Source organism: Schistocerca nitens, chromosome 6 (assembly GCF_023898315.1).
Source record: "Schistocerca nitens isolate TAMUIC-IGC-003100 chromosome 6, iqSchNite1.1, whole genome shotgun sequence".
NCBI lineage: Eukaryota > Metazoa > Arthropoda > Insecta > Orthoptera > Acrididae > Schistocerca > Schistocerca nitens.
The window spans coordinates 163,129,880-163,157,574 of NC_064619.1; positions in this window are offsets into that span (position 1 = coordinate 163,129,880).

Sequence of the window (27,695 nt, forward strand, 5' to 3'; positions counted from 1 at the left end):
CTGAATTTAATCACAGAAATTAGACCGTGTATTTCTTTACGGCTGTCAGTGCATTCGCACTGAGCGCTCGATCAGATGTAGTTACGCGTGATGTAGGAAGTAATTGTTTGCGGTCAACGATTGCCTTGTGCGGCGCGCAGACTTGACTGTTGCTTTGAGTATATGCCGCCGCCAGAACACGGCGCGATATCCTTGTATTCTCTACGTGGTTACGTATAACTGTTAGTTTCTCAGAAGTATGTTATTCCACTAAAATTTTAACGTTCGATATATGATGTATTCCCTTAGAGCGCCGAGATTTAAGAGTTTCTACTTCGACAGTGTTATCATGAATAATTTTGCGAACTCTATATGGACCGTTATAAATCAGAAAAAATTTGCGACACAAGCCTTTTCCTTTGTGAGACAAACTTTGAGACTTAATTAACACCTTTTGACCAACTGACAAGGTTTTTAAACGACCAGGACGTTTAGCTGATTTCTCTCTTCTAGCAGCCGCAGATGCAATATTTTGTATAGCCAGGTTGACAACTTCAGAATGCCGCAGTTTCCGTGAAGGCGGAAAAGGAACGATTTCAGAAATGCGATTTGTCGGTGCTTTATTTTTTAATATCAATATAGGCGATAAAGAAGTTGAATCATTAGGGAGCTCATTCAGAATGTTTTTGAAAAATATGAAGATACTGATCCCACGTTCTGTGATTCTGATGACAATAAAGTCGACACAATTTATTGATTTCCTTCATCCATCTCTCTGAAGCGTTAGATTGAGGGTGAAAAAGTGAAATGAAAAATGGTTTAATCTTACGACGCCGTAGAGTATGAAGTCAAATTTTAGAGCGAAACTGTGATCCATTATCTGATATAACCTTATCAAAATGACCCACTTCTTTAAGAAAATGTTTGATGAAACATTAGATACTGAACGAGCTGTTGCTTTGCGTAAAGGTGTAAAACACACAAATTTTGATGTCAATTCCACTGCTACCAAAATGTACGCAAAACCATTAGTAGAACGAACCACTGGACCGAACAAATCGACTGCAGCCATCTCCTTTAATTTCGCTGGATTGATGGGAAACAACGGTGCTCTGTGAGAAATAGTTGGCGGCTTAGCCTTTTGACATAATTTGCTTTTGGCAAGAGCAGATCGAATACTTTTCTCCATATTACTGAAGTAGCAATTTTCTTTATGAAAGCATTTTCTGGGACCAAAGTGTGCATAACTGAAATGTGTATACCAAATCAATTTATTAACCCACTCATCAGGAATGCAAACTATGCAAACAGAGTTGTCGACCGATTTTCGGTTAAAAAGAATGTCATTGCGAACTAAATAATACCGTCTAATCGCTACGCTTTCCTTTCTCCTCCACTTCTCCTTAATATCCTTCCAGATTGGATCCTTATTTTGCTCCTTAGCGATGTTCTGGGGCGAAGACGAAATAAAATTTTCAAACGCAATACCTTGAATATACATCAAACAATACTTGTTTTCTTTGCAATCCTCCTCAGCACTTTGTTTCAAACCCATAGGTGCACGTGATAAAGCATCAGCAATAATATTTGAAGAACCCTGTATGTAAACAATACTAAAATCAAATTCCTGTAGATACAGCGCCCATCGTGACAATCTTCCATGTGTTAATTTTGTTGACATAAGAAATTCCAGAGCTCGATGATCGGTGTAAACCTTAGTATGTCTGCCATACAAAAATATGCGAAATTTTGTGAAAGCCCATACAACAGCCACAGCCTCAAGATCCGTAATCGAGTAATTCTTTTCTGATTTAGATGGTTCAAATGGCGCTGAGCACTATGGGACTCAACATCTTAGGTCATAAGTCCCCTAGAACTAAGAACTACTTAAACCTACCTAACCTAAGGACATCACACACACCCATGCCCGAGGCAGGATTCGAACCTGCGACCGTAGCAGTCCCGCGGTTCCGGACTGCAGCGCCAGAACCGCTAGACCACCGCGGCCGGCTTTTCTGATTTAGAGAGAACACGACTTCCAAATGCAATAGTCTTCTGTACTACAAAGCCGTTTTCTTTTATCTCTTGAAATACGTGTGCACCTAGGCCTTTGTATGATGAGTCCGTCGCCAAACAAAAATCTTTAGATAAATGCGGATGTGAAAGAAGTGGAGCAGCAACTTAAGCATCACGAAGTTGTTCAAATTCTGATTGAGCTTCCTCATCCCAACACCAATTAGAATTCTTTGCAGATAGTTCACATAAACGAGGTGTGGCCAAATTGTCCAATCTAACAAAGCGTCTAAGAAAATTACAGACACCAAGGAAACTACGAACATCACGTTTTGTAGTAGGAACAGCATAATTACGAATAGCGTCTAGTTTCTCTGGATCAGGAAGAATACCTTCTGTAGAAATAATATGGCCAAGAAATTTCACCTGAGAACAACCAAATTCAGATTTTCCCAAGTTCACTGTAATGCCAACTCTTGCAAAAATACGTAACAATGAATCCAAAATTTTGTTATGCTCACTCCAAGAACGTTTAGCAATAAGAATATCGTCATCATATGAAGTAATATTGTTACGAAGATAAACAGGTAAAATTTTGTTTAAACTACGAATGAATGCTGCTGGAGATACAGTAAGTCCAAACGGTAATTTCCGAAATTGGTAACAGTTACCAAAGGCTTTAAAGGCAGTGTATTTTCTACAATCAGGGTGGAGTTCTATTTTCCAAAAACTTGCGCGCATATCAATCGTGGATAAAACTTTAATTCCATGGAAATGTTGAAGAAGTTCATCTAAATTTTGTGGACGGTCAGTTTCAGGAATGATGATATTATTTATCTGTCTGGAATCCAGAACCAAACGAATTGACCCATCCTTTTTAAGAACGACGTGTAATGGGCTGGTATAAGGACTGACTGCTGGCTCAATAATGCCTTGATCTAACATGCACTGAAGTTCACTCTTAACCTTGTCTCTATAAGCCAAAGGAATAGCGTACGTTTTTCCTCGAAATGGTGTGTGTTCTTTTACTTTAAATAAATATTGTAAGCCGTGTGTAGTTCCTGTGTGATGACTAAATACTGTAGCATGTGAAGTCAAAATTTGGTGCAGTTCTTCTCTTGCAACGTCATCTGGCACTTCAGCTTTATTAACCTTTTCATTAATTAATTCTTCGCTATTAATTATATCATCCATCCCGTCTCTGTATCTATTGTCGTTATCCTGAATGAACATACTGTCGTCTTAATGCCCAGCGAAAACATCAGAAGTAAGAAACCTTAAACATTTTGTGTCTGATTCAGATTTCGTTATACACTCAAAAAATTTCTAACGTCTCGGCATTTCGGCAACACTCATGTTCACACTTCCTATCTTAAAGTTTAAAATTGCCTTATGTGTGTTAAGAAACTCCATACCTAATATAAATTGTGTACTGAGTAATGGAACAATAATAAATTTAGCAGAAAATTCATATACTTGACAAATGAAATTTAAGTTGGTCTGTTGTTTGACTTCCACACTTTTTCCAGAAATAGCTCCTCGAATTGTAGTTTTAGAAACAGGAAACACTGGACAAGTAATAGTTCTTACACACATACGAAAAACTGATTCACTAATAACATTCAATGGGCTCCAAGAATCTAAAACCGCAGTGAACTCATTCTTACCCACACATACTTCAATAACAGGATGTAAATATGCGTCTACATTATTTTCCTTTTCCTCTAGCAAAATGTCTCTTATGTCTTCCAGGGGTACGTAGTGTAAAGTCGTAGTGTCATTACTTTCTGAACCGTCCATATTGCTGCCTGAAGCCGAAGCTACAAGTCATTGTCGATTGTTTGCGTCACGTCTTTGATTATTCGCGTCATTTCGCGGATCAATTTCTACGATTTGCACGTGTCTCTCTGAATTTCTGTCACGTGGAGGATTCGAATTAGGTCCCTCCTGTCTGTTACATGTAAATTCTTGGTTGTGTTTGTTATTAAAATTTCTGTTTTCCTGTCTATCTGCATGACTACTTCTTGTGTAATTTCGACTGTCACTTCTGAAATTATTGTTATATCTACTACCCTGGTTATTTCTGTAGTAAGAATTCATATTATTGTATGAATAATTTCTGTCTTGGTGATACCGATTACCGTTTCCGTATGATTGATCAATCCGATAGGAGTTTCCGTTATTATAATTGTCTGTGTAATTTCTGTTAGAACGTCTGTTATTGTCATAAGGCTGCTATCTATTGTCCTGTCTGTTTCGTCTGTCATTTTCAAAATTACCGCTATAACATCCGTTCCTATCACTATCCCTTTTCTCTGAAAATCTATTGTGAATACTGTTACTGAAAAAATTACAAGAAGTCCCGTCGTCGTTGTCATACTCAAGTTCTTGTAGCAAAGTCTTAAAAGTCTCAATGTCGTCTTTACGTCTTCCGGCAAAAGCAATTTGTCTTATCGATTGTGGAAACTTAGTTAAGCAAATGCGAATTAATTCAGTCGGGCTATAAGGGTTGGAAAGGAACTGATTCTTTCGAATCATGTCTTCAAAGTATTCTGCCGGCGTGCGGAACTCAGACTGTTTAAAATTACGCTGCATAATAAGACTATGTTTGACTCTGTCTAGCGTGTTTTCGGACCAATATGCCGATAGAAATGCATGATAAAAATCATTTAAATTATTACAATCTCTAATAAGTGCGCGCATCCGCGTCGCCGGTTCGTTTTCTAAATATCCACACATAAATTCCAGTTTGTGACTTAGTGGCCAATTTGGTGGAAGTGCGTACATAAATTGATCTAACCATGAACATGGATGTATGTCATTCTTAGAATTGCGAAAGATCTTAAATTTACGAATAGTTAAAAATTGTTTATAGTCAAAGTTTTCGCCTCGTGGCGACAAAGACCTACCGCGTTTGTCCCAGTCCAAATGTCGATTACTGTCAAGTTCGAGCGCCTGGCGCTCTCTTGTTGCTTCTCGTAAATGAAATAAATTATTTTCTTCAAAGCCCTCTGCTATCCGTGATTCTAAATTTCTTCTGCTGTCTTTTCCTACGATTTCGCTTTCAATTTGTTTGACTTGCTTTCGTAACGCTTCAAATTAACTTTAACGCGTCCATTAAATTTTCCCTGATTTTCAACATGTTTATTTATGTTCTGGTACTCTTCGGTTTCTGCAAATGGCAATGGAGCTGTATCATCTGAATCTCTGTCTCCATTTAAACTAAGACTTGTCAATTTATCTGAAATCTCCTCAACTCTTTCCGATAAGTCACCTATTTGTTCTTTCTGTTTATTTACGTCTTCCGTAAGTGTCGCGACTCGGGTTTCAGTTTTAACACATTTAGTAGTTAACTGTTCATATTGTTGTGTTAGGTTATTTATTGTCATTTGGTACGGATTCCTCGATTCTTTCAAATATTTCTTCCTTATCGTGTGCACGTTGTATTTGTACTATCACGCGATCTCTTTCTTCCTGTTCTCTATCCCATTCCTTTTGTCTTATTTCTATTGAAATTAATCTATTATTGTGAGCATTCAAAATCGGTTGTACTTCTTCTCTAATTTCTTTCTTTAATTCATCTTTAATGTTTTTGAAACATGTCCCTATTCGTGAGTCTAACCGTGTTTCCATTGTTCCCATATCAGTTTCTAACCGTGTTGCCAAAGTTCCCATGTCTGTTTTTAACTCAGATCGTAACTGTGATCCCTCTGTTTTTAATTTGGATCTTAACTGTGTTTCCATTGCTCCCATATCAGTTTTAATTGTTCCTATTTGTGATCCCACTGTTTTTAATTCAGATCCCAAATTTAATGTTGCACTCATCAACTGCTCCATATTAACTGGCTCGAAATTCTTTTCACCCCTAACATTTCCCGCAAAACCAACTTCTTTCGTCATAGCTGTAAAGCTATCTGTGTTCGATACTATTCCAGAATCTTCTGTCGTTAGTCTCGTATTCTGAAAATTTTTTGATTGTGAAAAATTTTGAACTGGTTCCGGACTATTTTCCCGACTTATTAAATTGTTTTCAACTTCATTATACATCATACTGTTCTCCTGAGCTGCCGAGTTCGCCATGTCAACAATTTCGTCATTCTGACTATCCATCATTTTTGCCTTTTTCATCGATCGCGTAATCATTTACAAAACATACAAAACTCGTCACTATACGAAAATTACACACAATATGACACTTTATCACCAACAATACCATTCACACGAAATGCTTCCCGACAGACATGATTAACGAATAATTGAAATCTTCATAATTGCACAAAATTGTCAAACCCGTATACAAGACATCAAAAATTTAATTCTGCAAAAACACCGTTAGAAGAAAGACAAGACAACTACAAATGTTCATTACCAAATCTACACATGCAATATCGACTACAATTACTAAACTACAAATTACTAAAACAACACTACTGTCTGCTATTTTTACTACCAAAAGAATTCCAAGGGACGATCCGAAGCAGCGGTCGCCACGTGCATGGGGGCTTAATTAAATAAAATGCAAATAATTTTAATTTTAGTCGCTGTTTGTCCGATTACGAAGTCTCGTAACCGGTTGGCCCTGAGTAGTATTAGTACGCTATCTGACTGCATAGAATAACAATAAAGAATGAAAGGAAATTTCCGTTAACACAATTGATTCATTAAGTCCCCAGCAACTATAAAAGCTACGAAACAACAAAGCACAAGTGTAACTGTTCTGCGTGTGGAAGTGTGATTCAACGTACACATCTGGCACGGTTCTTCCTCAATACGACAATATATTTTAAACAGCATTTACAATGAAGTAATTAAAAAACCAGAAATATTATAATTGCACATAGAAACCAGAATTACAGTCTAATACATGAAGAACACAAGCCAGATGCTTTGTTGACTGAACCTGTGACCAAGAGGCATTGTTATTTAGGAAATTTGAAATAAAAAATTTTTTTGTTACCTTGATATATATTGACGAAAAATACACTGTGATCATTGCAACATCCCCAATCAAACAACATCTGCTGTCTCGTCCAACAGAACAAAAGCACACGACAAACCCTCAACTAGTACTGCTATCGACATCCTCTCAACAAGCACTGCCCACGGCAACCTCAGAACTACTACTGCCCACGGCAACTTCTGAACTACTACTGCACAGTGGAGGCGGCAGAATCATATTCTTTGGCGCAATCTCTGGCGTTGTGACACAGTGTAGCCACCTTTCAACTGCACTGTATCGTGTATTACAAAACTCCTGCTTGCGACGGTCGAGCATGCCCCACTGTCTTACTAATGGAGATGCGGTGGGTTCAGGAGTATCATACTCAACGTCATGCAGGACCTCAGCGGCCCTGTGTGACTAGCGCACAGCGCGACAAACCTACTGGTCTTTGGCCATGCGGACCTGCAGGATAGAGGAACGCACATGATTTCTCTCTCTCTCTTTTCCAGCTAGGCAATTGTCTATACGGACTGTAGAAGATATGTGTAGCACCAAAGACCAGCAGAATTACGACCACTGTTGCGACTTGATATGCACCAGAAGAGAGAGGCGAGCAGACAGTATCGCACCCAGCGACGTCAATGGACGCAGGAGTGCACCAACTCGTTTTCTTTCAGACAAATCTTAATTCTGCGTGCAGCAGCACGGCGGATGTACCTTTGTTTCGAGCTTCCACGGAGAAAGAACGTAGCCAGATTCCATTCCTCATCGTCATACGAGCGTGACTGTACGCAGTGTCACCGGATGCACATCACATGTCCTCTGGTTGGCATGGTGATGTGGACATCAGGTGCCACATTTCTGACGTATTAACGCCGATGATTGTGCCCCCTCTTTCAGGTCTACGTGGTGTTATCACTGAATAAGATTACACAAGACTTTGTTTTCCCCTATGTTGTCTTTTCTAACCTCGATACACTGTGTGTACTACTGTCACCAACGGCCAGCACTTTGTCCAGATCTGAAACATCTGGTCACGTGTTGGTGGGAGACCGATACGCCACCGCCCGCCAATCGCTATGATACATGAACTCTGGCATAGGGTTAAAGCGCTACGGAATCACGTACCCGTATCTGTCATCCAAGTCTAGTCATAATCGATGCTCACCAAGTGAGAACCATTGTTCCTTCCATATACGTCGGCTTTAGTACGAAATTTCTCACCATGTACAACTATAAATAAGCTACGTTTCGAAACACATATTCTTCCCCCTACAGTCCATAAATCAAATAGCCGAAGCAAAATTTCGTTAGCCTTGCTAGTGCTGGGCAACGGCCTTGCCGCAGTGGCTACACCGGTTCCCGTGAGATCACCGAAGTTAAGCGCTGTCGGGCGTGGCCGGCGCTTGGATGGGTCACCATCCCGCCGCCACGTGCTGTTGCCATTTTTCGGGGTGCACTCAGCCTCGTGATGCCAATTGAGGAGCTACTCGACCGATTAGTAGCGGCTTCGGTCAAAGAATACCGTCCTAACGGTCGGGAGTGCGGTGTGCTGACCACACGCCCCTCCTTATCCGCATCCTCCTCGGAAGATGACACGGCGGCCGGACGGTCCCGGAAGGGCCACTTGTGGCCTAAAGACGGAGCTTTTTTTTTTTTTTTTTGCTAGTGCTGGTTGATACGAAATTTCTCACCATGTATACCTCCAAATAACCTACTTATCGAAACGCTTGTTCTTCCACCTACACTCTATAAACAAAATAAGTAAAACTTTGTTGTCCTTCCTGTTGCTACAGTGTACATGATCAGGAATGTATTTACAATTATAGTTACTCAAAAGTGCTAACTACAGCAACATCTCAATCACCTAGAATTTTAAATGCAATCTCAGGTGAGTAAGCAACGTAGCAATAATTTATAGTATCTAAAGTACGTTATTTTGAAAATGAAAGCTGAAACATGCAAAAATATTTACATGCATACTTAAAAATCAGGAATGATGAACCCAGTTACGTAGAATAATGACGGGAATATTGGGACACATTTCTGTTATGTTAACTCTTTCCCTGCTGCAGTTTACACGAAACTTTGTGTTGCCTTTCTAAATTCAAAAATTAGTTGTGTTATTCATCGGAAAGTGTTACATAAACAAAAGTTGGCTGCACATAACATGAAGTGCAATGTTTATTCGAATGTTCTATATCCCTTCAAATTTGGATGACAACATGTGGTGGCTAGTCAATTAAAGTGAGGCTAACGACTACTGCTTGACAGAAGTCAATTGACTGACTACATTTGCTGTTTTTAGCCATTACGTAAACTTTCGTTGCTACTCGCGTAGTAATTAGGCATGTGCAAGTAAAAACGTATGTCCCGAAAAGGAACCGTTCATTGCTAAGTGAACCCAGTATATTATTGTGAGACGAGCTATATGAAATTACCGATAGATGGAAAGAACGCAGAAAAGATAAAGAAATTGACCAATGTGACCCTATTGAAGAAATTCTGGTATTGCAGTAAGCTTTGCTGAAAACTAATAATCATTTATACAACATTCGTCATGTCATTAACAGTGTGTAACATGTTTTTTTCTCTTCTTTTGCTGTGTGAGAATTACGTCATTGCTTGAAAAACAGTTTAATTTTAATAACATAATTTCTGAGTGGTCTGCGACCATGTACAGAGCTTTGCACCTACATAAAAAGTATAAATGGAAGAAACCTCTTTCGCTCAACAACACTTTACTTCTGGGAGTGGTCCCACTTGAAAATTTCAAAAAATCGACTTTTTAGCGTAAAATGTTCTCTGCGATGTCAACTTTATTGCAGCGTTCATCCCACGTGCGCCAGAAACTCCTTTATCTAGATGTAAGGCTATTCGTGCAAAAATGCCTCCGAAAACCTTCCACAGTGGGGGAAAAAATATTGCACTCGTCTCTACTGAAAACTAATAATCATTTATACAACATTCGTTATCTCATTAACAGTGTGTAACACGTTCTTTCTCTTCTTATGCTTTGCAAAAATTACGTCATTGTTTGAAAAACAGTTTAATCTTAACATAATTTCTGAGTGATCTCCGAGCATGTACAGAGCTTTGCACCTACATAAAAAGTAAAAATGGAAGAAGCCTCTTTCGCTCGACAACACTTTATTTCAGGGGCTGGTCCCACTTGAAAATTTCAAAAAATCGACTTTTTCGCGTAAAATGTTCTCTACGATGTTTATTTTATTGTAGCGTTCATCCCAAGTGAGCCAGGAACTCCTTTATCGAGTTGCAAGGTCATTCGTGCAAAAATGTCTCCGAAAACCTTCCACAGCGGGGAGAAAAACAGTCGACATCGCAGCCAATGTGGTGGCACGCAATTTAAACGACGATCTAACAGGCATTATGGAAATTAGGAACGTGCTTGAACTTGAGGTCCGACCAGCCCAATACAACTTATGCACAAAGCGACCGAGCAGCGGAAGACAGAAGTTGCCAAAGAGACCAGAAGGATTACTACGACCTCCTTTTGGATCTTGAAGGGTTGCTGTATGGTCCAGAAACTTGTGGCTAAAAGTTTAACATAACTACAAAAATGTAACTCAGAACTTTAAACGCGTTTCTGTAGCAAAAATATTTTTCAAATCGGCGGGAAAAATGATTTGGGAACGGTACGCACGATTTTGATCAAAATTTGATGCCGGCATTCTAAATTAAATTCTCTATCAGCGCTCGTAGATGTTTTGCGATGTCTTGGAAAGTATATCTTCGAAACATGCTTTTGTTTCGAAGTTTTGGAAGAAGAAAATGACATTTGTTTCACCAAATAGTGTTTTGTTATAACTTAATATTTCTCAATTGCCTACCCTACGTAACCTGACAGAAAATGTATTGAAACTGAGTTATACAAAATTACGAGTATTTTCAAACAGGTCCATCCTACCGGCTGCAAGTGTCCTTCCACCTGGTGCAGCGGTTACAAGAACGTAGGATGTGGGCACAAAAATGATTCCTTCAAGACAGAAGTGTAAGGACCAAAACTACATCATCAAATTAGCATTATTGTTTATTTTACTTGAAAAAATCACGAAAATCACCCATTTTTCATGCGTTCAAGGATGGTTACCCCCTTAAGTCACATTACCTAAGCGAATGTCATGTCGTTTAATCGCTCCGATCAGACGTATGCCAATCAACGTAAAGGAGTTTTCTAGCTTCATTACAGTGCTCTACTTTCTTAAGGTCCTTGTTAAGCGAATTGTTTCAGAAACATACAACCTAAATTCCTTCCAAATTAACTCATTTGAACATTAAATGAAGTTTGCTTAATTGATTACTGAACATTTCGTTCCTCTATTCAATTAGCGCTTTGTTATTTACGAAATTATTGTTTTCAAGTAGATATTGACTTTCAATACGGACATACGAGCATCATATTCTTTGCAATTTCAAGGCATGGAAATAATCGAAAGAAAACACAGAAAATTCAAGCAAATAAAAATTATTTTATGTCCGTTTATAAGGATACAGGGTGTATTCTATATTTCTGCTTTCGTTGTTATTAGCACTGGTCGTACTGAGCAGTTTCCATGCTTTTATATCACCGGAGATTGAACTTCGTAGTTTTTTATCAACTGCGCTCATTATTCGCTTTTCCGCACTAATGGGCATCTTTTTAATAATCTTGAATGTATCTAAGATTAAAAATCTTTCTCACTAAGAAATTTTAATTGGAATCAGTAGGCTATTCTCTGTAGTTAGATAGCTTTCACGTCTAGGTCTTGTTCTAAGCGTTTCTAACTGACCAGTACGGCTGCTGAGCACCTTCTCGTCGACAGCTATACGATGTGCTGCTTCTCGAACTTGTTCAGAGAATCGAATTAAGGTCCAATTACTCGCCGTGATATATGCAGAGGGTTGCTTCCTACAGGATTCCCCAACTTCGTAATGGACGTTAATGGCTATCATATCTCGTCCGGTAAACCACATGAGCACCCTGTCCCCACCTCCCACTGCTTGCCCCCCCCCCTCCCTCGCCACCCTTCTCACGCCATGGAGTGCATACCGAATGTGCAAAAGCGGAACTTTGGCATAGCTGCTTGTTCGAAATATCACCATACTGCACAAAAGGCTAACACCGTGTAACACAGCCTCAACTTAATAAAGTCCTCCAATCACTGAGGAAGAGGGCAAACACGTTGCGTCAGGCCTACCATAATCATTTGCAGACACAAAGTTAATATCATATCCCGTACATCTGTCAAATTGCGAGGATGTTGGTTGTTTGGTTCAGGTGGTTTTAAGACTGGGTGATTTAGCAGGCCACTTAAAGGGCAACAGGTAATCTGTGTGTTCGCTAAACGAGGAACACATGTGTGTAGCCTTTGGTGATCCTGGAAGTTGGCAATGTCCACAGAAAACTGTTCGTGAACACGTAAAAGAAAAGGTAAGACTTGGTGGCCGATAATGTGACGGTAGGCTTCCTCTTTCCGGGTTCACAGCAGCTGTTAAGTGGGCCCGAGTGATGGCACGAAGAACTCCTCCAGAATAGCGCAAGACCATCTCCGACCTGATACACTCTCCCCACACATTGCGGGTTAAACGTCACATTTGGACCGATGGTGCATTCGACGCCATGTATCATTTGAAAAGGACAATATCACAGCTCGTTGGACCACCCTACGCTCATCCATTCGTCTGCTGACCATATTCTGTGTTGTTGGAGCCACTGAAAACGTGCAGCTGTCTGTGTCGCAGAGAGCAGTTGCCTTCTAATAGATGCCAGACTCTAGATTCCACTACATGCAGTTCACTTCGCAATTTTGGACCGTAGACTGATTTAGGTGGACTGGCATTCACTAACTGCAGCAGTCGCAATTGTATTTCAAATCTGTTATCATCTACAAGGGGTGTGACACTCATCTCTGATCTCGGTCCGTTTAGATCTTTTTACGACTACAGTCCTCGCGCCGTCACACATGCCTACGACTGGCATGCCATTCCTTGGATACAGCTGGACAGTCCCTGTTACAGCAGCAAATCAAGCAACTTAATCCACAGTGTCGTCATCGGCATATTCAGGCACAGCCGCACCTTTCTGCAATTCTGTCAAATCTCAATGTTGACCGACTTTACTCCGCTGAATCGATACAGATCCCTTCGCTTCCGTGAGACGTCAGTAGTGGATGGTCACGTGCCAGATGTATACTTACAATGCTCCAGAGTGACCAATGCGCTCTTATATTTTTCCACAGAGCTTACTTCTCGTTTTTCATGTAAACTGTTTAAATACTACTCGGTGCAGTTTCTCATGACGATGAGCGTATGCTGACCAGTGTGACGGACTGGGAAAGACGCTATATCTCTGTCTGGCGCCAGTAATGTACGAGGGCAGTTCAATAAGTAATGCAACACATTTTTTTTCTCGGCCAATTTTGGTTGAAACAACCGGAAATTTCTTTTGGAATATTTTCAAACATTCCCGCTTCGTCTCGTATAGTTTCATTGACTTCCGACAGGTGGCAGCGCTGTACGCAGCTGTTAAAATGGCGTCTGTAACGGATGTGCGTTGCAAACAACGGGCAGTGATCGAGTTTCTTTTGGCGGAAAACCAGGGCATCTCAGATATTCATAGGCGCTTGCAGAATGTCTACGGTGATCTGGCAGTGGACAAAAGCACGGTGAGTCGTTGGGCAAAGCGTGTGTCATCATCGCCGCAAGGTCAAGCAAGACTGTCTGATCTCCCGCGTGCGGGCCGGCCGTGCACAGCTGTGACTCCTGCAATGGCGGAGCGTGCGAACACACTCGTTCGAGATGATCGACGGATCACCATCAAACAACTCAGTGCTCAACTTGACATCTCTGTTGGTAGTGCTGTCACAATTGTTCACCGGTTGGGATATTCAAAGGTTTGTTCCCGCTGGGTCCCTCGTTGTCTAACCGAACACCATAAAGAGCAAAGGAGAGCCATCTGCGCGGAATTGCTTGCTCGTCATGTGGCTGAGGGTGACAATTTCTTGTCAAAGATTGTTACAGGCGATGAAACATGGGTTCATCACTTCGAACCTGAAACAAAATGGCAATCAATGGAGTGGCGCCACACCCACTCCCCTACCAAGAAAAAGTTTAAAGCCATACCCTCAGCCGGTAAAGTCATGGTTACAGTCTTCTGGACGCTGAAGGGGTTATTCTGTTCGATGTCCTTCCCCATGGTCAAACGATCAACTCTGAAGTGTATTGTGCTACTCTTCAGAAATTGAAGAAACGACTTCAGCGTGTTCGTAGGCACAAAAATCAGAACGAACTTCTCCTTCTTCATGACAACGCAAGACCTCACACAAGTCTTCGCACCCGAGAGCAGCTCAGAAAACTTCAGTGGACTGTTCTTCCTCATGCACCCTACAGCCCCGATCTCGCACCGTCGGATTTCAATATGTTTGGCCCAATGAAGGACGCAATCCGTGGGACGCACTACGCGGATGATGAAGAAGTTATTGATGCAGTACGACGTTGGCTCCGACATCGACCAGTGGAATGGTACCGTGCAGGCATACAGGCCCTCATTTCAAGGTGGCGCAAGGCCGTAGCATTGAATGGAAATTACGTTGAAAAATAGTGTTGTGTAGCTAAAAGATTGGGGAATAACCTGGTGTATTTCAATGCTGAATAAAACAACCCCTGTTTCAGAAAAAAAATGTGTTGCATTACTTATTGAACTGCCCTCGTATGTACTCCACCAAAATACGTAGGGCATCAGACAATCGTTACACATCTTCTGCAACTGTAAGCTTCATGCAACTTATTTTTTCAAGATAACCTCTGGATTAAATGAAATTTTCAGTAGACTCGATCATCTCCACTTTAAAACAGCATCACCCTGCGATTACAATATCTTAACCAATAGTCAATAGCGACTCACAGATATTATCAATGTGAAATATTGTAACCAAGTAATAATGTCATCTGTAATCATGCTGCAGGAAGTTGGTGCTAGGGGATAAAAAGGAGGTATATTATGTCACTTAATTTCACTCATAAATCTGAGTATAAAGTAAATGGCCACGAAAGGACAAGAACAACAAAGAAAAGGAAACTGTGTGACGAACAAAGTTTGGCTCAACAGTGAAAGGAATACATGAAACAAACATTTACATTAAAGAAATGAAAGTTCCACTCTTACAGGGAATACTTTTCTCTGAAGTTGCCTTTAAAATATTACCCTAACTTACGGACTAAAGAGTGAAAGAACTCAACAAAATCATATCATGGATAAAGCAGTTTCAGTTTTCATCCGTTACATAAACGGACAATTTTCACACTTCCTGAATCCACGGTACTTAATTTTAAATATTTCGTAAATGTCGCTAAGAAAGGAAAGCAAGCTTTCGTTACCACAGTGATAAATGATCTGCACAAACAAATCAGCGATGTAAATGAAAACATGAACATCGATGAAAAACGTTGAGAAATAATTCAATGCTGCGCTAGTATTAGTCTTAGTCGAATTGGTCCAAATGGATCTGAGCACTATGGGGCTTAACATCTATGGTCATCAGTCCCCTAGAACTTAGAACTACTTAAACCTAACTAACCTAAGGACATCACACACATCCATGTCCGGGGCAGGATTCGAACCTGCGACCGTAGCAGTCGCGCGATTCCGGACTGAGCGCCTAGAACCGCGAGACCACCGCGACCGGCAGTCTTAGTCGTAGAAAAGAGGAGATTTTATTAAAAGTCAATGAACGCGCGGTTGGACGATGGAATTTGGGGCAGCTGGTAGAGTGTTGAAACTGTCGACAGCTAGTAGGCCAGGAAATGCAAACAAGCCAGTCGCGAGCGCGGTGCTGCGCTGGCGCTATTGCGCGCATGAATGGCTTTGTGTGAAGCAACAACGAGGCAGCGAACCGCAGCGTTGCTTGATGTTACTGCGATATGAGGCGAGGAACTAGGCCAGAGCCAAGTGGAGACTTGTAGATGGCTGACGTTTGGGAATTTATCTCTGCCACAGTTTGTGTCTCTCTCTGACACTACGTCAGAGGCGACGGGAAAGGCAGTTTAAATAGTGAGGTACTTTTCCTTTGGGACAAGAGGTGTGCTAGGCCAGTCGAGCGTCGGGACGGGCCTGTGCTGGTCCACGCTTATAGGGGCCAGTCTGACAGCAATGTTGTAAATATTCTATGTACGAGGTGTACTGGTATGAAATGAGCGTTAAGATACAAATGTGTCGATAGGGAACATTTGTTGTGAACGAGCCTTAATTTTTTCTTTTTGTTTGGTTGGTATGATATCTGTCAAAGATATTTCGTATATATCAAGTCATGGAACAAACAACATCATATGTTTTCATCGTGTTAACAATGTCGAATTTTGTACCAGAAAGTGATAATTTTCGGAAAGCATTACTTTTCTGTTTTCATTTGAAAAAAAGTGCTGCAGAGTCGCATCGAATGCTTGTCGAGGTATATGGTGATCAGGCTCTGTCAGAATCAACATGCAAAAGATGATTTCAACTGTTCAGCAATAATGATTTTGATGTAAGAAATGAAGGACGTGGAAGACTACCAAAAAAATTCGAAGACGCCGAATTGCAGGCAATATTGGATGAAGGTGATACTTTGCGTCAGAAGAAAATTTCAGCAATGCTAAATTTTGGACAAAAAACAATTTCTGACCGTTTGAAAGCTATGAGGAAGATCCAAAAGTGTGGAAAATGGGTGCCACATGAATTGAATGAAAGACAGATGGAAAACCGAAACCCATTTGTCAAATTTTGCTTCAAAGACATAACAAAAAATCAGTTTTGTATCGAATTGTTACTGGCGATGAAAAATGGATTTATTTTAAGAATCCTAAAAGGGAAAAATCATGGGTTAATCCGGGACAACCATCAGCATCGACTGCAAAACCAGATCGATTCGGCAAGAAGACAATGCTCTGTGTTTGGTGGGATCAGAAAGGTGTGGTGTGTCACGAGATTCTAAAACCCGGTGAAACTGTGAATACTAATCGCTACAGACAACAAATGGTCAATTTGAACTATGCATTGATCGAAAAAAGACCTGAATGGGCCAGAAGACATGGCAAAGTAATTTTTTTACACGACAATGCACCTGCACAGAAGGGAAAACTGGTTCAGGATACAATCAAAACGCTTGGCTGGGAGCTGCTACCCCACCCGCCGTGTTCACCAGACCTGGCCCCTTGCGACTACCATTTGTCTTCATCAATAGCACACGCTTTGGCTGAGGAACACTTCGATTCCTACGAAGAAGTTGTAAGTAGCCTGTTTAGGTTTCTGTATTGGTAACGCCACCTCTGTATGAAAATCACTGGCTGTGCTGTGTGCAGTCTGTGGCTAGTTTGCATTGTTGTCTGTCATTGTAGTGTTGGGCAGCGGCAGCTGGATGTGAACAGCGCGTAGCGTTGCGCAGTTGGAGGCGAGCCGCCAGCAGTAGTGGATGTGGGGAGAGAGATGGCGGAGTTGTGAAATTTTTAAAACTGGATGTCATGAACTGATATTTATATTATGAGTTTTCAACATTATTAAGGTAAATACATTGTTTGTTCTCTATTAAAATCTTTCATTTGCTAACTATGCCTATCAGTAGTTAGTGCCTTCCGTAGTTTGAATCTTTTATTTAGCTGGCAGTAGTGGCGCTCGCTGTATTGCGGTAGTTCGAGTAACCAAGATTTTTGTGAGGTAAGTGATTTGTGAAACGTATAGTTTAATGTTAGTCAGGGCCATTCTTTTGTAGGGAATTTTGAAAGTCAGATTGCGTTGCGCTAAAAATATTGTGTGTCAGTTTAAGGACAGTCGTGTATAATTTTTCAAAGGAGACGTTTCATATGTCGACCCTTAGCCGAGGATACCTCACTGGAATCTTCTGATTTTTTCTTGTAGTTTGTGTAATTAGTGTAGATTTTGTTTATTGCTAGCGCGTAATTGTAGAGAGAATCTCCTTTGTAGTTGCAGTCTTTCATTGTTGTACAGTAAAACAGGTGTGGCACGCATGTAGATTTGCACCAAGTATTTCGCTGCTGCAATTAACTAGATATTATTTTCAGTGCTATGTTAATGTGTTCTCTTATTTTTGCTCTTCAAATTGTGCTTTTCTGTGTTGTGTGAAATATTGTGACAATAATGGCGTGTGAAAAACGTAATACTAGGCTCCAAAGTAAACTGAGAAATGACAGTGAAGACGAAAGCAGTGTGTTAGCGCCACCATGTAATGAATTAACTAATGTTCAAAGTAGTAATTTGGTAACTGTACATAGGGAAATGGAGCGGGCGTCAAATAATGGTGTAGACAGTGAAACAAGTAGTGAACAGGGAAGCATTATCGATCGATCGGTCGGCAACAGCTCGCCTCAGGAATCGGGAATGACAGAGCACAATATTGCAAATACTGTAGACTCAGGTTTTGGGTTCTCACCGTTTTCTCAAATGAGTCAAGACACATTTTCTGCTTGACAAAATGTGAATGTTGCCGGTGCAACTTCACTGCCTAAAAGCACTGAGGAACATGTTTCAGACACCAGTGCATTGTTATTACAATTAATGCAACAAATGGGACAAAGGCTACAAAAGTTAGACACAATGGAACAAAATCTTCAAAAGTTAGACACAACGCTTGAACAAAATCAGAAACAAATGGGACAAAATCTTCAAAAGTTAGACACAATGGAACAAAATCTTCAAAAGTTAGACACAATGGAACAAAATCAGAGACGAACACAGCAAAAGCTTCAAAAGTTAGACACCACACTTGAAAAAACACGTGAAGATTTAACTACTGAGTTACATAACATTGAATCGAAATGTCAAAAAGTCTGTAAAGACGTACAAACACAAATTTGTGAGCATTTTCAACCTATTTTTTCGCGGCATCAAAATGCATTACAGAATCACGAAGCAGCCATAAAAGAACTGCAAACCATTGTTCATGAAAATCATGAGACCTTGTCGGCTAAAATTGACTCAGTTGCATCCACCGATTCGGTTACGCAACTTGCAAAACCTCAAGAAAACTTAAAGGACACAGTAGATTCGATTTCAACACAAATGGACACTCTGAAACTTGGTTCAGAAAAACACACTGAGGAAATGTGTTCACTATCGGAGAAAGTAGCCCAACTTTCGGATCAGTCCACTAACTTATCTACGAAGGTAGATGATAATCTGAACGACACAAAACCGGTAGTCTTTAATGACACAGAAGAGTGCGAACAAATTAGGAAATTCAAACAAAATCAGAATCAAATTAATACGCAACACCAAAGAGAAACAGCTGACTCGGGTAATACAAGAATTACGTATTTCAGAGGCCACTCGCGCTCCAATACGGGAAGAGGGACTTAGAAATACGGAACAACCACAAAATAATAACACAGGACACTTCGGAAATTATGAAAGAAATTGGCAAGGCACACCGAATTTTGAGATGGAACCGCCGAAACGACGTAATAATGACCGACATGCGACTCGCCGACATGATGATTTTGACTATAAGCTGTTCATTACTACATGTAAATTCAAAACATTTAAGAATTCCGGGAACGACATTCATCCACAAGCGTGGCTTCATTAACTCTCTCATTGTTTTCCTCCCAACTGGTCATTAGAGCACAGATTAGAATTTATGTGTGGCTACTTAGAGAATGAACCAGCTGTAAGAATGCGGTCGGTCATTCACGATTGCCACAGTGAAGGAGAGTTTTATCATGCCTTCCTCTCAGCATACTGGTCTCAAGCTACACAAGACCGAGTAAAACATAGCATCATAATGATGAAACATTTCGAACAATCTGAATTCTCCAGTCTTGTGAAATATTTTGAAGACATGCTGCACAAGAATCAGTATCTTTCTAACCCATACAGCCCCTCAGAACTCATCCGCATTTGCTTAATCAAATTACCTGAACATTTACGACATATTATTTTGGCAGGACGTTGCAAAGACGACATTGAAGCTTTTCAGGGACTCTTACAAGAATTAGAAATTGACACTGATAATCGCAGAACGCGAAAACAGGAATACAACAATTACAGGTCACATCCGTCGCAATTCCGCGATGAAAGAAATAATAACTGGACACGGCAAGTCTATTCTTACAACGCAAGTCGTGACCAAAACAGACACCACCCATATGACAATCACTGGCAGAGTAATAATAGTTACAGAGAAAGATCACATTTCCGTAGTAATGACTATCACAGAGACAATCAGAGAAACAGACAATATGGAAACCAAAACAATTATTATCAAGGGAGGCAGAATAACTTCAGACGCAACAGTTCGGCGCACAGTTACGATTCAGGGAGAAATTCTCCACCACGTGACGGACAAGGAAGAAACTACAGAATCTACCGACATGACGACAGACGATATATTCGTAACGACAGACCTGAATTGCATCAGAACTGGCGAGATTCAAACAGGGCAGGGCCTTCTCGTCAGAGTGAATTTGTAGAAGTTAGGTCTCCTTATCCCAATAACGGCGCGCGCCAACAAAGAGACAGACAATGACTCGCACAAGCAGGCAGCCGCGTGCGCCTGCTGGCTCCGAGAAAAATAATTTAAGACGCTAGCCTTGAGAAAAAATTTTAGCATTCTTTACTGATGTATACAACATGATAATTGCGTTGAAGTTGAAACTCTGCGTACTAGGAAGAGTAAAGGTTTACACCAAATTTCACATGTAAAACCGTTTATTGAAAGATAATCTGCTTTTTAACTTTGTGTTTGCCATAAAACTTTTCACTTCACATTTCTAGTATGCTTTGTCAGACTTAAGAAACTGTTAACATGCAACAATGTTTGAAGTTAAATATCCAGCCTAGAACCTAGGGAACATTTTTAAACAGAAATTACGAATGCATTGTTATAGTGAACAGACTACACAGTGTTGTATTTGTACATTCTTGCTTGTTAGTTGCACGATTACGTAACGACTATCAGGCTTACATACTTAGGACACATAGTGGTACTGCTAATGAGATTTTAATGCAACATTTTGGTTTACTTGAAAATACATTCTGGATTTAAAGTACTTTCTGTGAGGTACCAGATGACACAGTGGTTAGTTTATGTGACAGCTACACGATTTTATCACGACGCTACTAATGAGAGACAATTTACAATGTTGCTTTTGCGGTGTATCTGTTTTATATCTGCAAAGTTTTCTGAATTCTTCTGGAAAGAAAAACATGTTTTAGTAGTAACTTTTGTGGTATAGCAACAATGAGACACCCTTTTTCGTGGCACAACAATACATTACAGTACAGTACTTTCTTCATCACAACAATAAGCGTAATAACTACGATATCTATACACAAAGCATTTCACTTTTGTTTATCATGAGGTGAGTACATTGACTTCTGCAGAACTTAGCTTTCAGAGGACGATAACTACGAGACTTCCACAGAGGTTATCTTACAACATGACGCACAGTTTAGCGCTACAGTACACGTATTTGAGTGATTAATTTCGCACTTAAAACATTTTTTTTTAAGATATTTGAAGTGCAATGATACAAGGGTTTTCCGTGATACATTTCATTCCATTGCTGTAATCTGTAACACCTGAGGGTATAATTACATTAATCCTCAGGGGGTACACGCTTACTTTGTGTACCATGTGTTTCGCAAGCACAAGGAGCCCTAGCTAATATGGTATTTGCTTATACAACTTTACACATCGGTACCATATTTCTCTAACACATAAATTACACAGCTACCTGATCATTTAACAGAGAAATAAACATTTTTTTTACTACGTCAGTGACAGATGTTTACGTAATTACACAGTTGGATAACTTCACACTTACGAAATTGTATGTTGTTTGTACTTTGTGAACTGTTCATATTTTTTTGGAACCATTGTGATACTATGAGAGCTTTGAATGATATATTTGGTATGGGATCACGATTTTTAATGTACGTTTGAGGCAGATGACACTTTTGACATGAGCAGAGAATTTTTTTTTAGGTTTTGAAATTATTGGAGGAAGCTACGACGATTTTGAGAGTTGACTGAGGTGTTATTATTACGATTACTATGTGTATTATGCTGTTGCGGTATGTTTATGATCAATAAGCTGATGCTATATGAATTATTTGAGTATGCTACGTATCTGTTATCATAAAATATTGAAGAAGTGTCGACGAATAAGGTAAGGAATAATGAGTAGTGGTTAGGGACTCACTCTGGTTTGTGAAACAGGTTGTTGGAAACCAAGAATCGTACTTTAAGAGTTACGAAATGTATGTAAGTGCGTGAATGTATCACAATGCCGACGAAAACGTTTTGAACACTGTTATATTCATAGGATTTTGTATCTACACATTTGCAACGAAAATTCTCGACCTCTGAAATTTTTTATATGAGACTGCCACTGTAGCGGAAACTGCTGTCGTAAATATTTCCGTAAGAAAGTTAAGTGACCACCTGCACGTAATGCGTTTTGGGCGCCCATCTGAGAGGTAGACGTCTGACAAAAGAAAGCCATTAGGTGCAAAAAAAAAAAAAGGGGGAAGCCATTATCCTCGCTATTGACATTCCTTTGTAGAAAGCATCGCAAATACGACACTCTCAAACTTGAAAACATATGATTATACTGTGGAGCTCTTAATTTATGATATTTACTAAAATGCCTAATGAAACGATGAGAAACATTTCACGGCTATTGTCTTGCTTTTTGAGAGAAATGCCATATGGCTTGCTTTATGTATTTATTTACTCATTTTGTTTAATATCTAGTTTCTAGCTGCACTGCAGCATTGGTTAAAATAAAATTTTATAGATGTACTAATATAAATATTTTCTGTCTACAGATCGAGTAAATAATAATTTTTTTCAAAAAAATGAGGGTGCACAAAAAGACATTTACCTTCACAGGAACTGCAATCATAGTTTTCTTTTCAAGTACTTGGTAATTTCTTTTGTAGAATAAATCGTGATGCATCACTCTAGTGTTAAGATGTGACATAGGTATTAGACATGGCCATTTTTAGTGTAATATTTTTTTTCTGCTTGAGGTCTAGGTTTAAATTTTATTTGCTGCTGCTGTTTGCCAGACATAGTGTTACTGAATTTAACGTTGTATTACTCTGTTAAGCTAGTTTTACTACTGATTTATTTTTCTTGTTTGCTACACAGTGCCTTATATTAGTTGTAATATTGCTGCTTGCTTTGCGAATTTGAATTTTTTGTCATTGATGTTTGTGTTAATTGTTCTGTGCTGCTGCATTTCCTCGTCCCTTAGTTTAGCATCTGAGCTCAGTAGATTTAAGTTAGCTTAAGAGGGGGTAGACTATATAAGAGAATGAGTTGCGATGAATTTGAAGAAATGCACTGAGAGGCTATACGAGAAAAGTACAGAAAGCAGGTATAGATAGGACTTTTGGAAATAACGAAGAACGACGGGAGATCTCCGAGAAGTAAAGAAAGTTTTGTTTGCAAAATACTGCAGTAAAACAAACCCTGTCCTTTCCTTGTGTTATCCCACTATGTGTTTGTGTACCCTTGTGTATTTATGTTCTTCCTGTCTTTGTGTAGTTTCATAGAATTTTTTCTTCTTCTAATACTAAGCTACATTCACTATGATGAGGAATACTGTTATCCTCAAATATAATTGGCATTAATAATATGTTATTTACCTTGAAAATATGCTTAGACATTATTTATTCTGTTTTGTTTTAATGCTCATGTGTGAAGTTGATGTTTCAAAATTTATTCTGATCTTTTATGTATCTACTTATCTCATAATTCCTGTAACATTGATGTATATGTTTATTTCTATTCTGTTGTAAAGCCTGTACTACAAATGTTATCTGTATTGTTATGTTCTTTAATGATGTATTTTGTACCTTTGTTATTGTATTCTTATGTTATAAAATTGAAATTGACACCAGTTCATCAAATTAAGTAACTTGTAAGTTGCATTTCACTGCACACGTTTCTGTTGGTAATAATATATGCACAGTATGTGAGAAATTGGGACTGTTAGTGTTTGCACGTGTGTTGATAATTCAGCAAGGGACTGGACAGCAGCATTGCTGGTTCTAAGGACAGTTCCAAAAACTTTGTGAGTGCACAAGTGGTGGTTATGGACTTGCTATATTATCCGCAAGACTCTTCAATGGTGATTGTGCACCTGCACAGTCACAACAGATGGCTGCTGGCCATCTCTACAAGGACTACAGTGGGTCTGCATCTTTGATGACCCACCAGTACCATCGTCTCTACAAGGACTACAGTGGATCTGCATCTTTGATGACCCACCAGTACCATTATCTCTACAAGGACTACAGTGGGTCTACATCTTTGATGATCCATCAATACCATTATTTCTACAAGGACTGCAGTGGGTCTGCACCTCTGGTGGCCCACCAATACCGTAATCTCTACCAGGACTACAGTGGGTCTGCTCTGTGATGACCTACCTACCAATGCTCTTCAAAATTTCGACTGACTCTGCTGTGGGTTTGCTCTGTTGTGGCCCATGACCTGTCTGCATGTCGAGAGTCAGCACTGTCTTTCCGTTGGAAGGACAACGCTACTTCTTCAAGACTGCATGGAAATCCACTACTTCCGTGTGAATTTTCTTTTACTGCTCAGACTTTGAGAAAAACACTGCAATGTTAATGTGATGAATGATCAGGACTGTCTTTATGGACTGTGAGAAAATTTTAGCTTTTGACCAACATTGTATCAATAAGTGTGTGCATTTGATTTCTTTGTTATTGTAATTATAATTATGAAAATTTTTTTCAAATCTGTATTGGCCAGTGCCCAAAACAATTTCTAAAATTTTTTGTGGGGAGCATGGGGGCTATGTAAGTAGCCTGTTTAGGTTTTTGTATTGGTAACGCCACCTCTGTATGAAAATCACTGGCTGTGCTGTGTGCAGTCTGTGGCTAGTTTGCATTGTTGTCTGCCATTGTAGTGTTGGGCAGGGGCAGCTGGCCGTGAACAGCGCGTAGCGTTGCGCAGTTGGAGGCGAGCCGCCAGCGGTGGTGGATGTGGGGAGAGAGATGGCGGAGTTGTGAAATTTTTAAAACTGGATGTCATGAACTGATATTTATATTATGAGTTTACAACATTATTAAGGTAAATACATTGTTTGTTCTCTATTAAAATCTTTCATTTGCTAACTATGCCTATCAGTAGTTAGTGCCTTCCGTATTGCGGTAGTTCGAGTAACCAAGATTTTTGTGAGGTAAGTGATTTGTGAAACGTATAGTTTAGTGTTAGTCAGGGCCATTCTTTTGTAGGGAATTTTGAAAGTCAGATTGCGTTGCGCTAAAAAACATTGTGTGTCAGTTTAAGGACAGTCGTGTATAATTTTTCAAAGGCGACGTTTCAAAGTCGAAAATTGGGTGTCTGATTGGTTTGCTTCAAAAGACGAACATTTCTATTGGCGTGATGTCCACAAATTGCCAGAAATGTGGTCAAAATATATAGAAAGCAATGGTCAGTACTTTGAATAAAATGTTTTTACTTTTCAGTTCAAAATTAGTGTTTCATTTTCACAAAAAAAATGCTCATTTCATACCGGTACACCTGGTAAATCTTATTTTATTTCTGTGTGCTTGTTCGGGCTGTATTCCGCCTCCGGGGACGCAACACCGGGGCGCGACGGATCGGCAGGCGGGTACTTGGAGATTGCACGGTGAGCCTGAAGGAGGGCAGTTGCAGCGGTCTGCAGCGGGTCCAGGACGGGCCACGTTCGCTTCCCACCTGGCGTACCGGGGTCCGGGCGAGGCTTACGCTACAAGAGGCGCGGCAGTGCTGGAGCAGCGCCAGAGACAGCAGCGGGGGTTGCCATCCGGCAAGCACCACTAGCGGCAAGTTGCGGCACAGCGTCCAGGAGGGCGCGGGTTCGAGGCCGGTCCTGTCCTGGGAGCAGCAGCGGCCGAGAGCCACGGGTGACCTGTACATCCACCTTAGTCCCATGGTCGGACAGAGCAGGCCAAACGGGGCGGAGGGCGGCGAGGACCAGGGACTGTAGCAGTCTCCGAAATAGCGGGCAGCGGCGCGGCGCCAGCCACTATGCCGTGGCAGGCGCGGGCAACCGTGCGAGCGCGGCTCAGATCCAGCTGGGCGGCCTTGCAGACGGCAGCAGCGGTGTCGGCATACCAGGAGCTGCTGAGCCGGCTGGACCCGCGGCACCTCGCGCGGGCGGCCGCCGACACTACGCTGCACTCATCGAAGCGCTGTAAATTATGAGAATAAAGTAATGCCGCCAAATACCGCTGTATCACTCTGCACTGCCCCTTGACGCTCTTGAACTTGCTCGACCTCCTGACGAAAGACGACGGTGGGTCCCAGCTTCAGCTCGGCCACCTAGAGTCCCGGGTTCGACGATCCCGACACCCCCGCAACATCAATGAAAACGGTAAATGTGCATCTTATTCCCATTAACTCCTGTGAATACACAAGATCCTTCAAGAATGGATTGACGGAAATGACACTTTTAGCACTATACATCTCAGAAACTTAGTACTCTTATTCGGAGAATTTTCGGTAATAAAACCGAGGATAGCAGAAGACAAAGTACACTCCAGACACACGTTAAATTGTAATGTGGGCCAGAAGAACACAAAATTGATGGACATAACACAAAACACTCCTGGAGCGTTCTAGAAACATCATGTTTCAGTAATTTCATGGCCGCCTCCTTCAATTATACGAGGGTGGTTTGAAAAGTTCTCGGAACAGAATAGAAAAAAAGTACTTACAGCACTGAAACTATTTTATTTTTCACTGAAGTCTCCTTGTAGATTAATACACTTGGTCCAATGATGTTCCTGTGCCTTGATCCCATCTCGAAAGTGAGTTTCCTTCAGGCCTGCAAAATAGTTGTCAAGTCCAGCTATCAATTCATCGATTGAAGTGAATCTTCGTCCACCAAGAAAAATTTTCAGTTTTGGGAAGAGATGGAAGTCTGACGGAGCCATATCGGGTGAATAAGGTGGGTTTGGCAACAATTCATACCTTAGTTCGTGTAATGTTGCTATGGCGACGGCACATATGTGCCGGTGCGCATTGTCTTGATGGAAGATGACTTTCGTCCTTGCAAAACCTGGCCTTTTTTCTCGTATCTTTTGTTGAAATTCGTCCAGGAGGTTAGCATAGTATTCTTCAGTAATTGTTTGTCCATTGGGGAGATAATCTACAAACAGAATCCCCTTCACGTCCCAGAACACTGATGCCATGACCTTTCCCGCCAAAGGTATTGTCTTTTCTTTCTTTGAAGGTGGAGAATCAGCATGTTTCCAAATGTTTTGACTGTTGTTTTGTCACTAGGATATAGTAGTGCACCGAAGTTTCATCTGTCGTCACAAACTGGCGCAAAACATCTTGCTCGTTTCTCCTAAAACGGGCCAGTCATTGTTCCGATATGTCCGTCGCGGCACGCATCTTGCAGATACATTTTTTTTATAATTATTCAGTTAAAATGTGATGTATCATGTCAGATGACATTGGGCAAGTGTGAAAAATTTAACGCACTTTCAGTCGGTGATCCTCCATGATCATTTTGTGCGCTTTTCAATGATTTCTAGAGTAGTGAGACATCTTGGCCGACCACTGCGCGGATTATCATCTAAGCTCTCCCGAGCAAATTTAAATTCATTTGTCATTTGCCAACAGTTGAATGTTAAGGAACCAAGTCCCCCAGTGTATTCCGGAAATCGGCACGAATGTCCTTTGCTTTTATGTCTCTTATTATGAAGTACTTAATCGCTGCTCGAATCTCGATTTTTTTCATC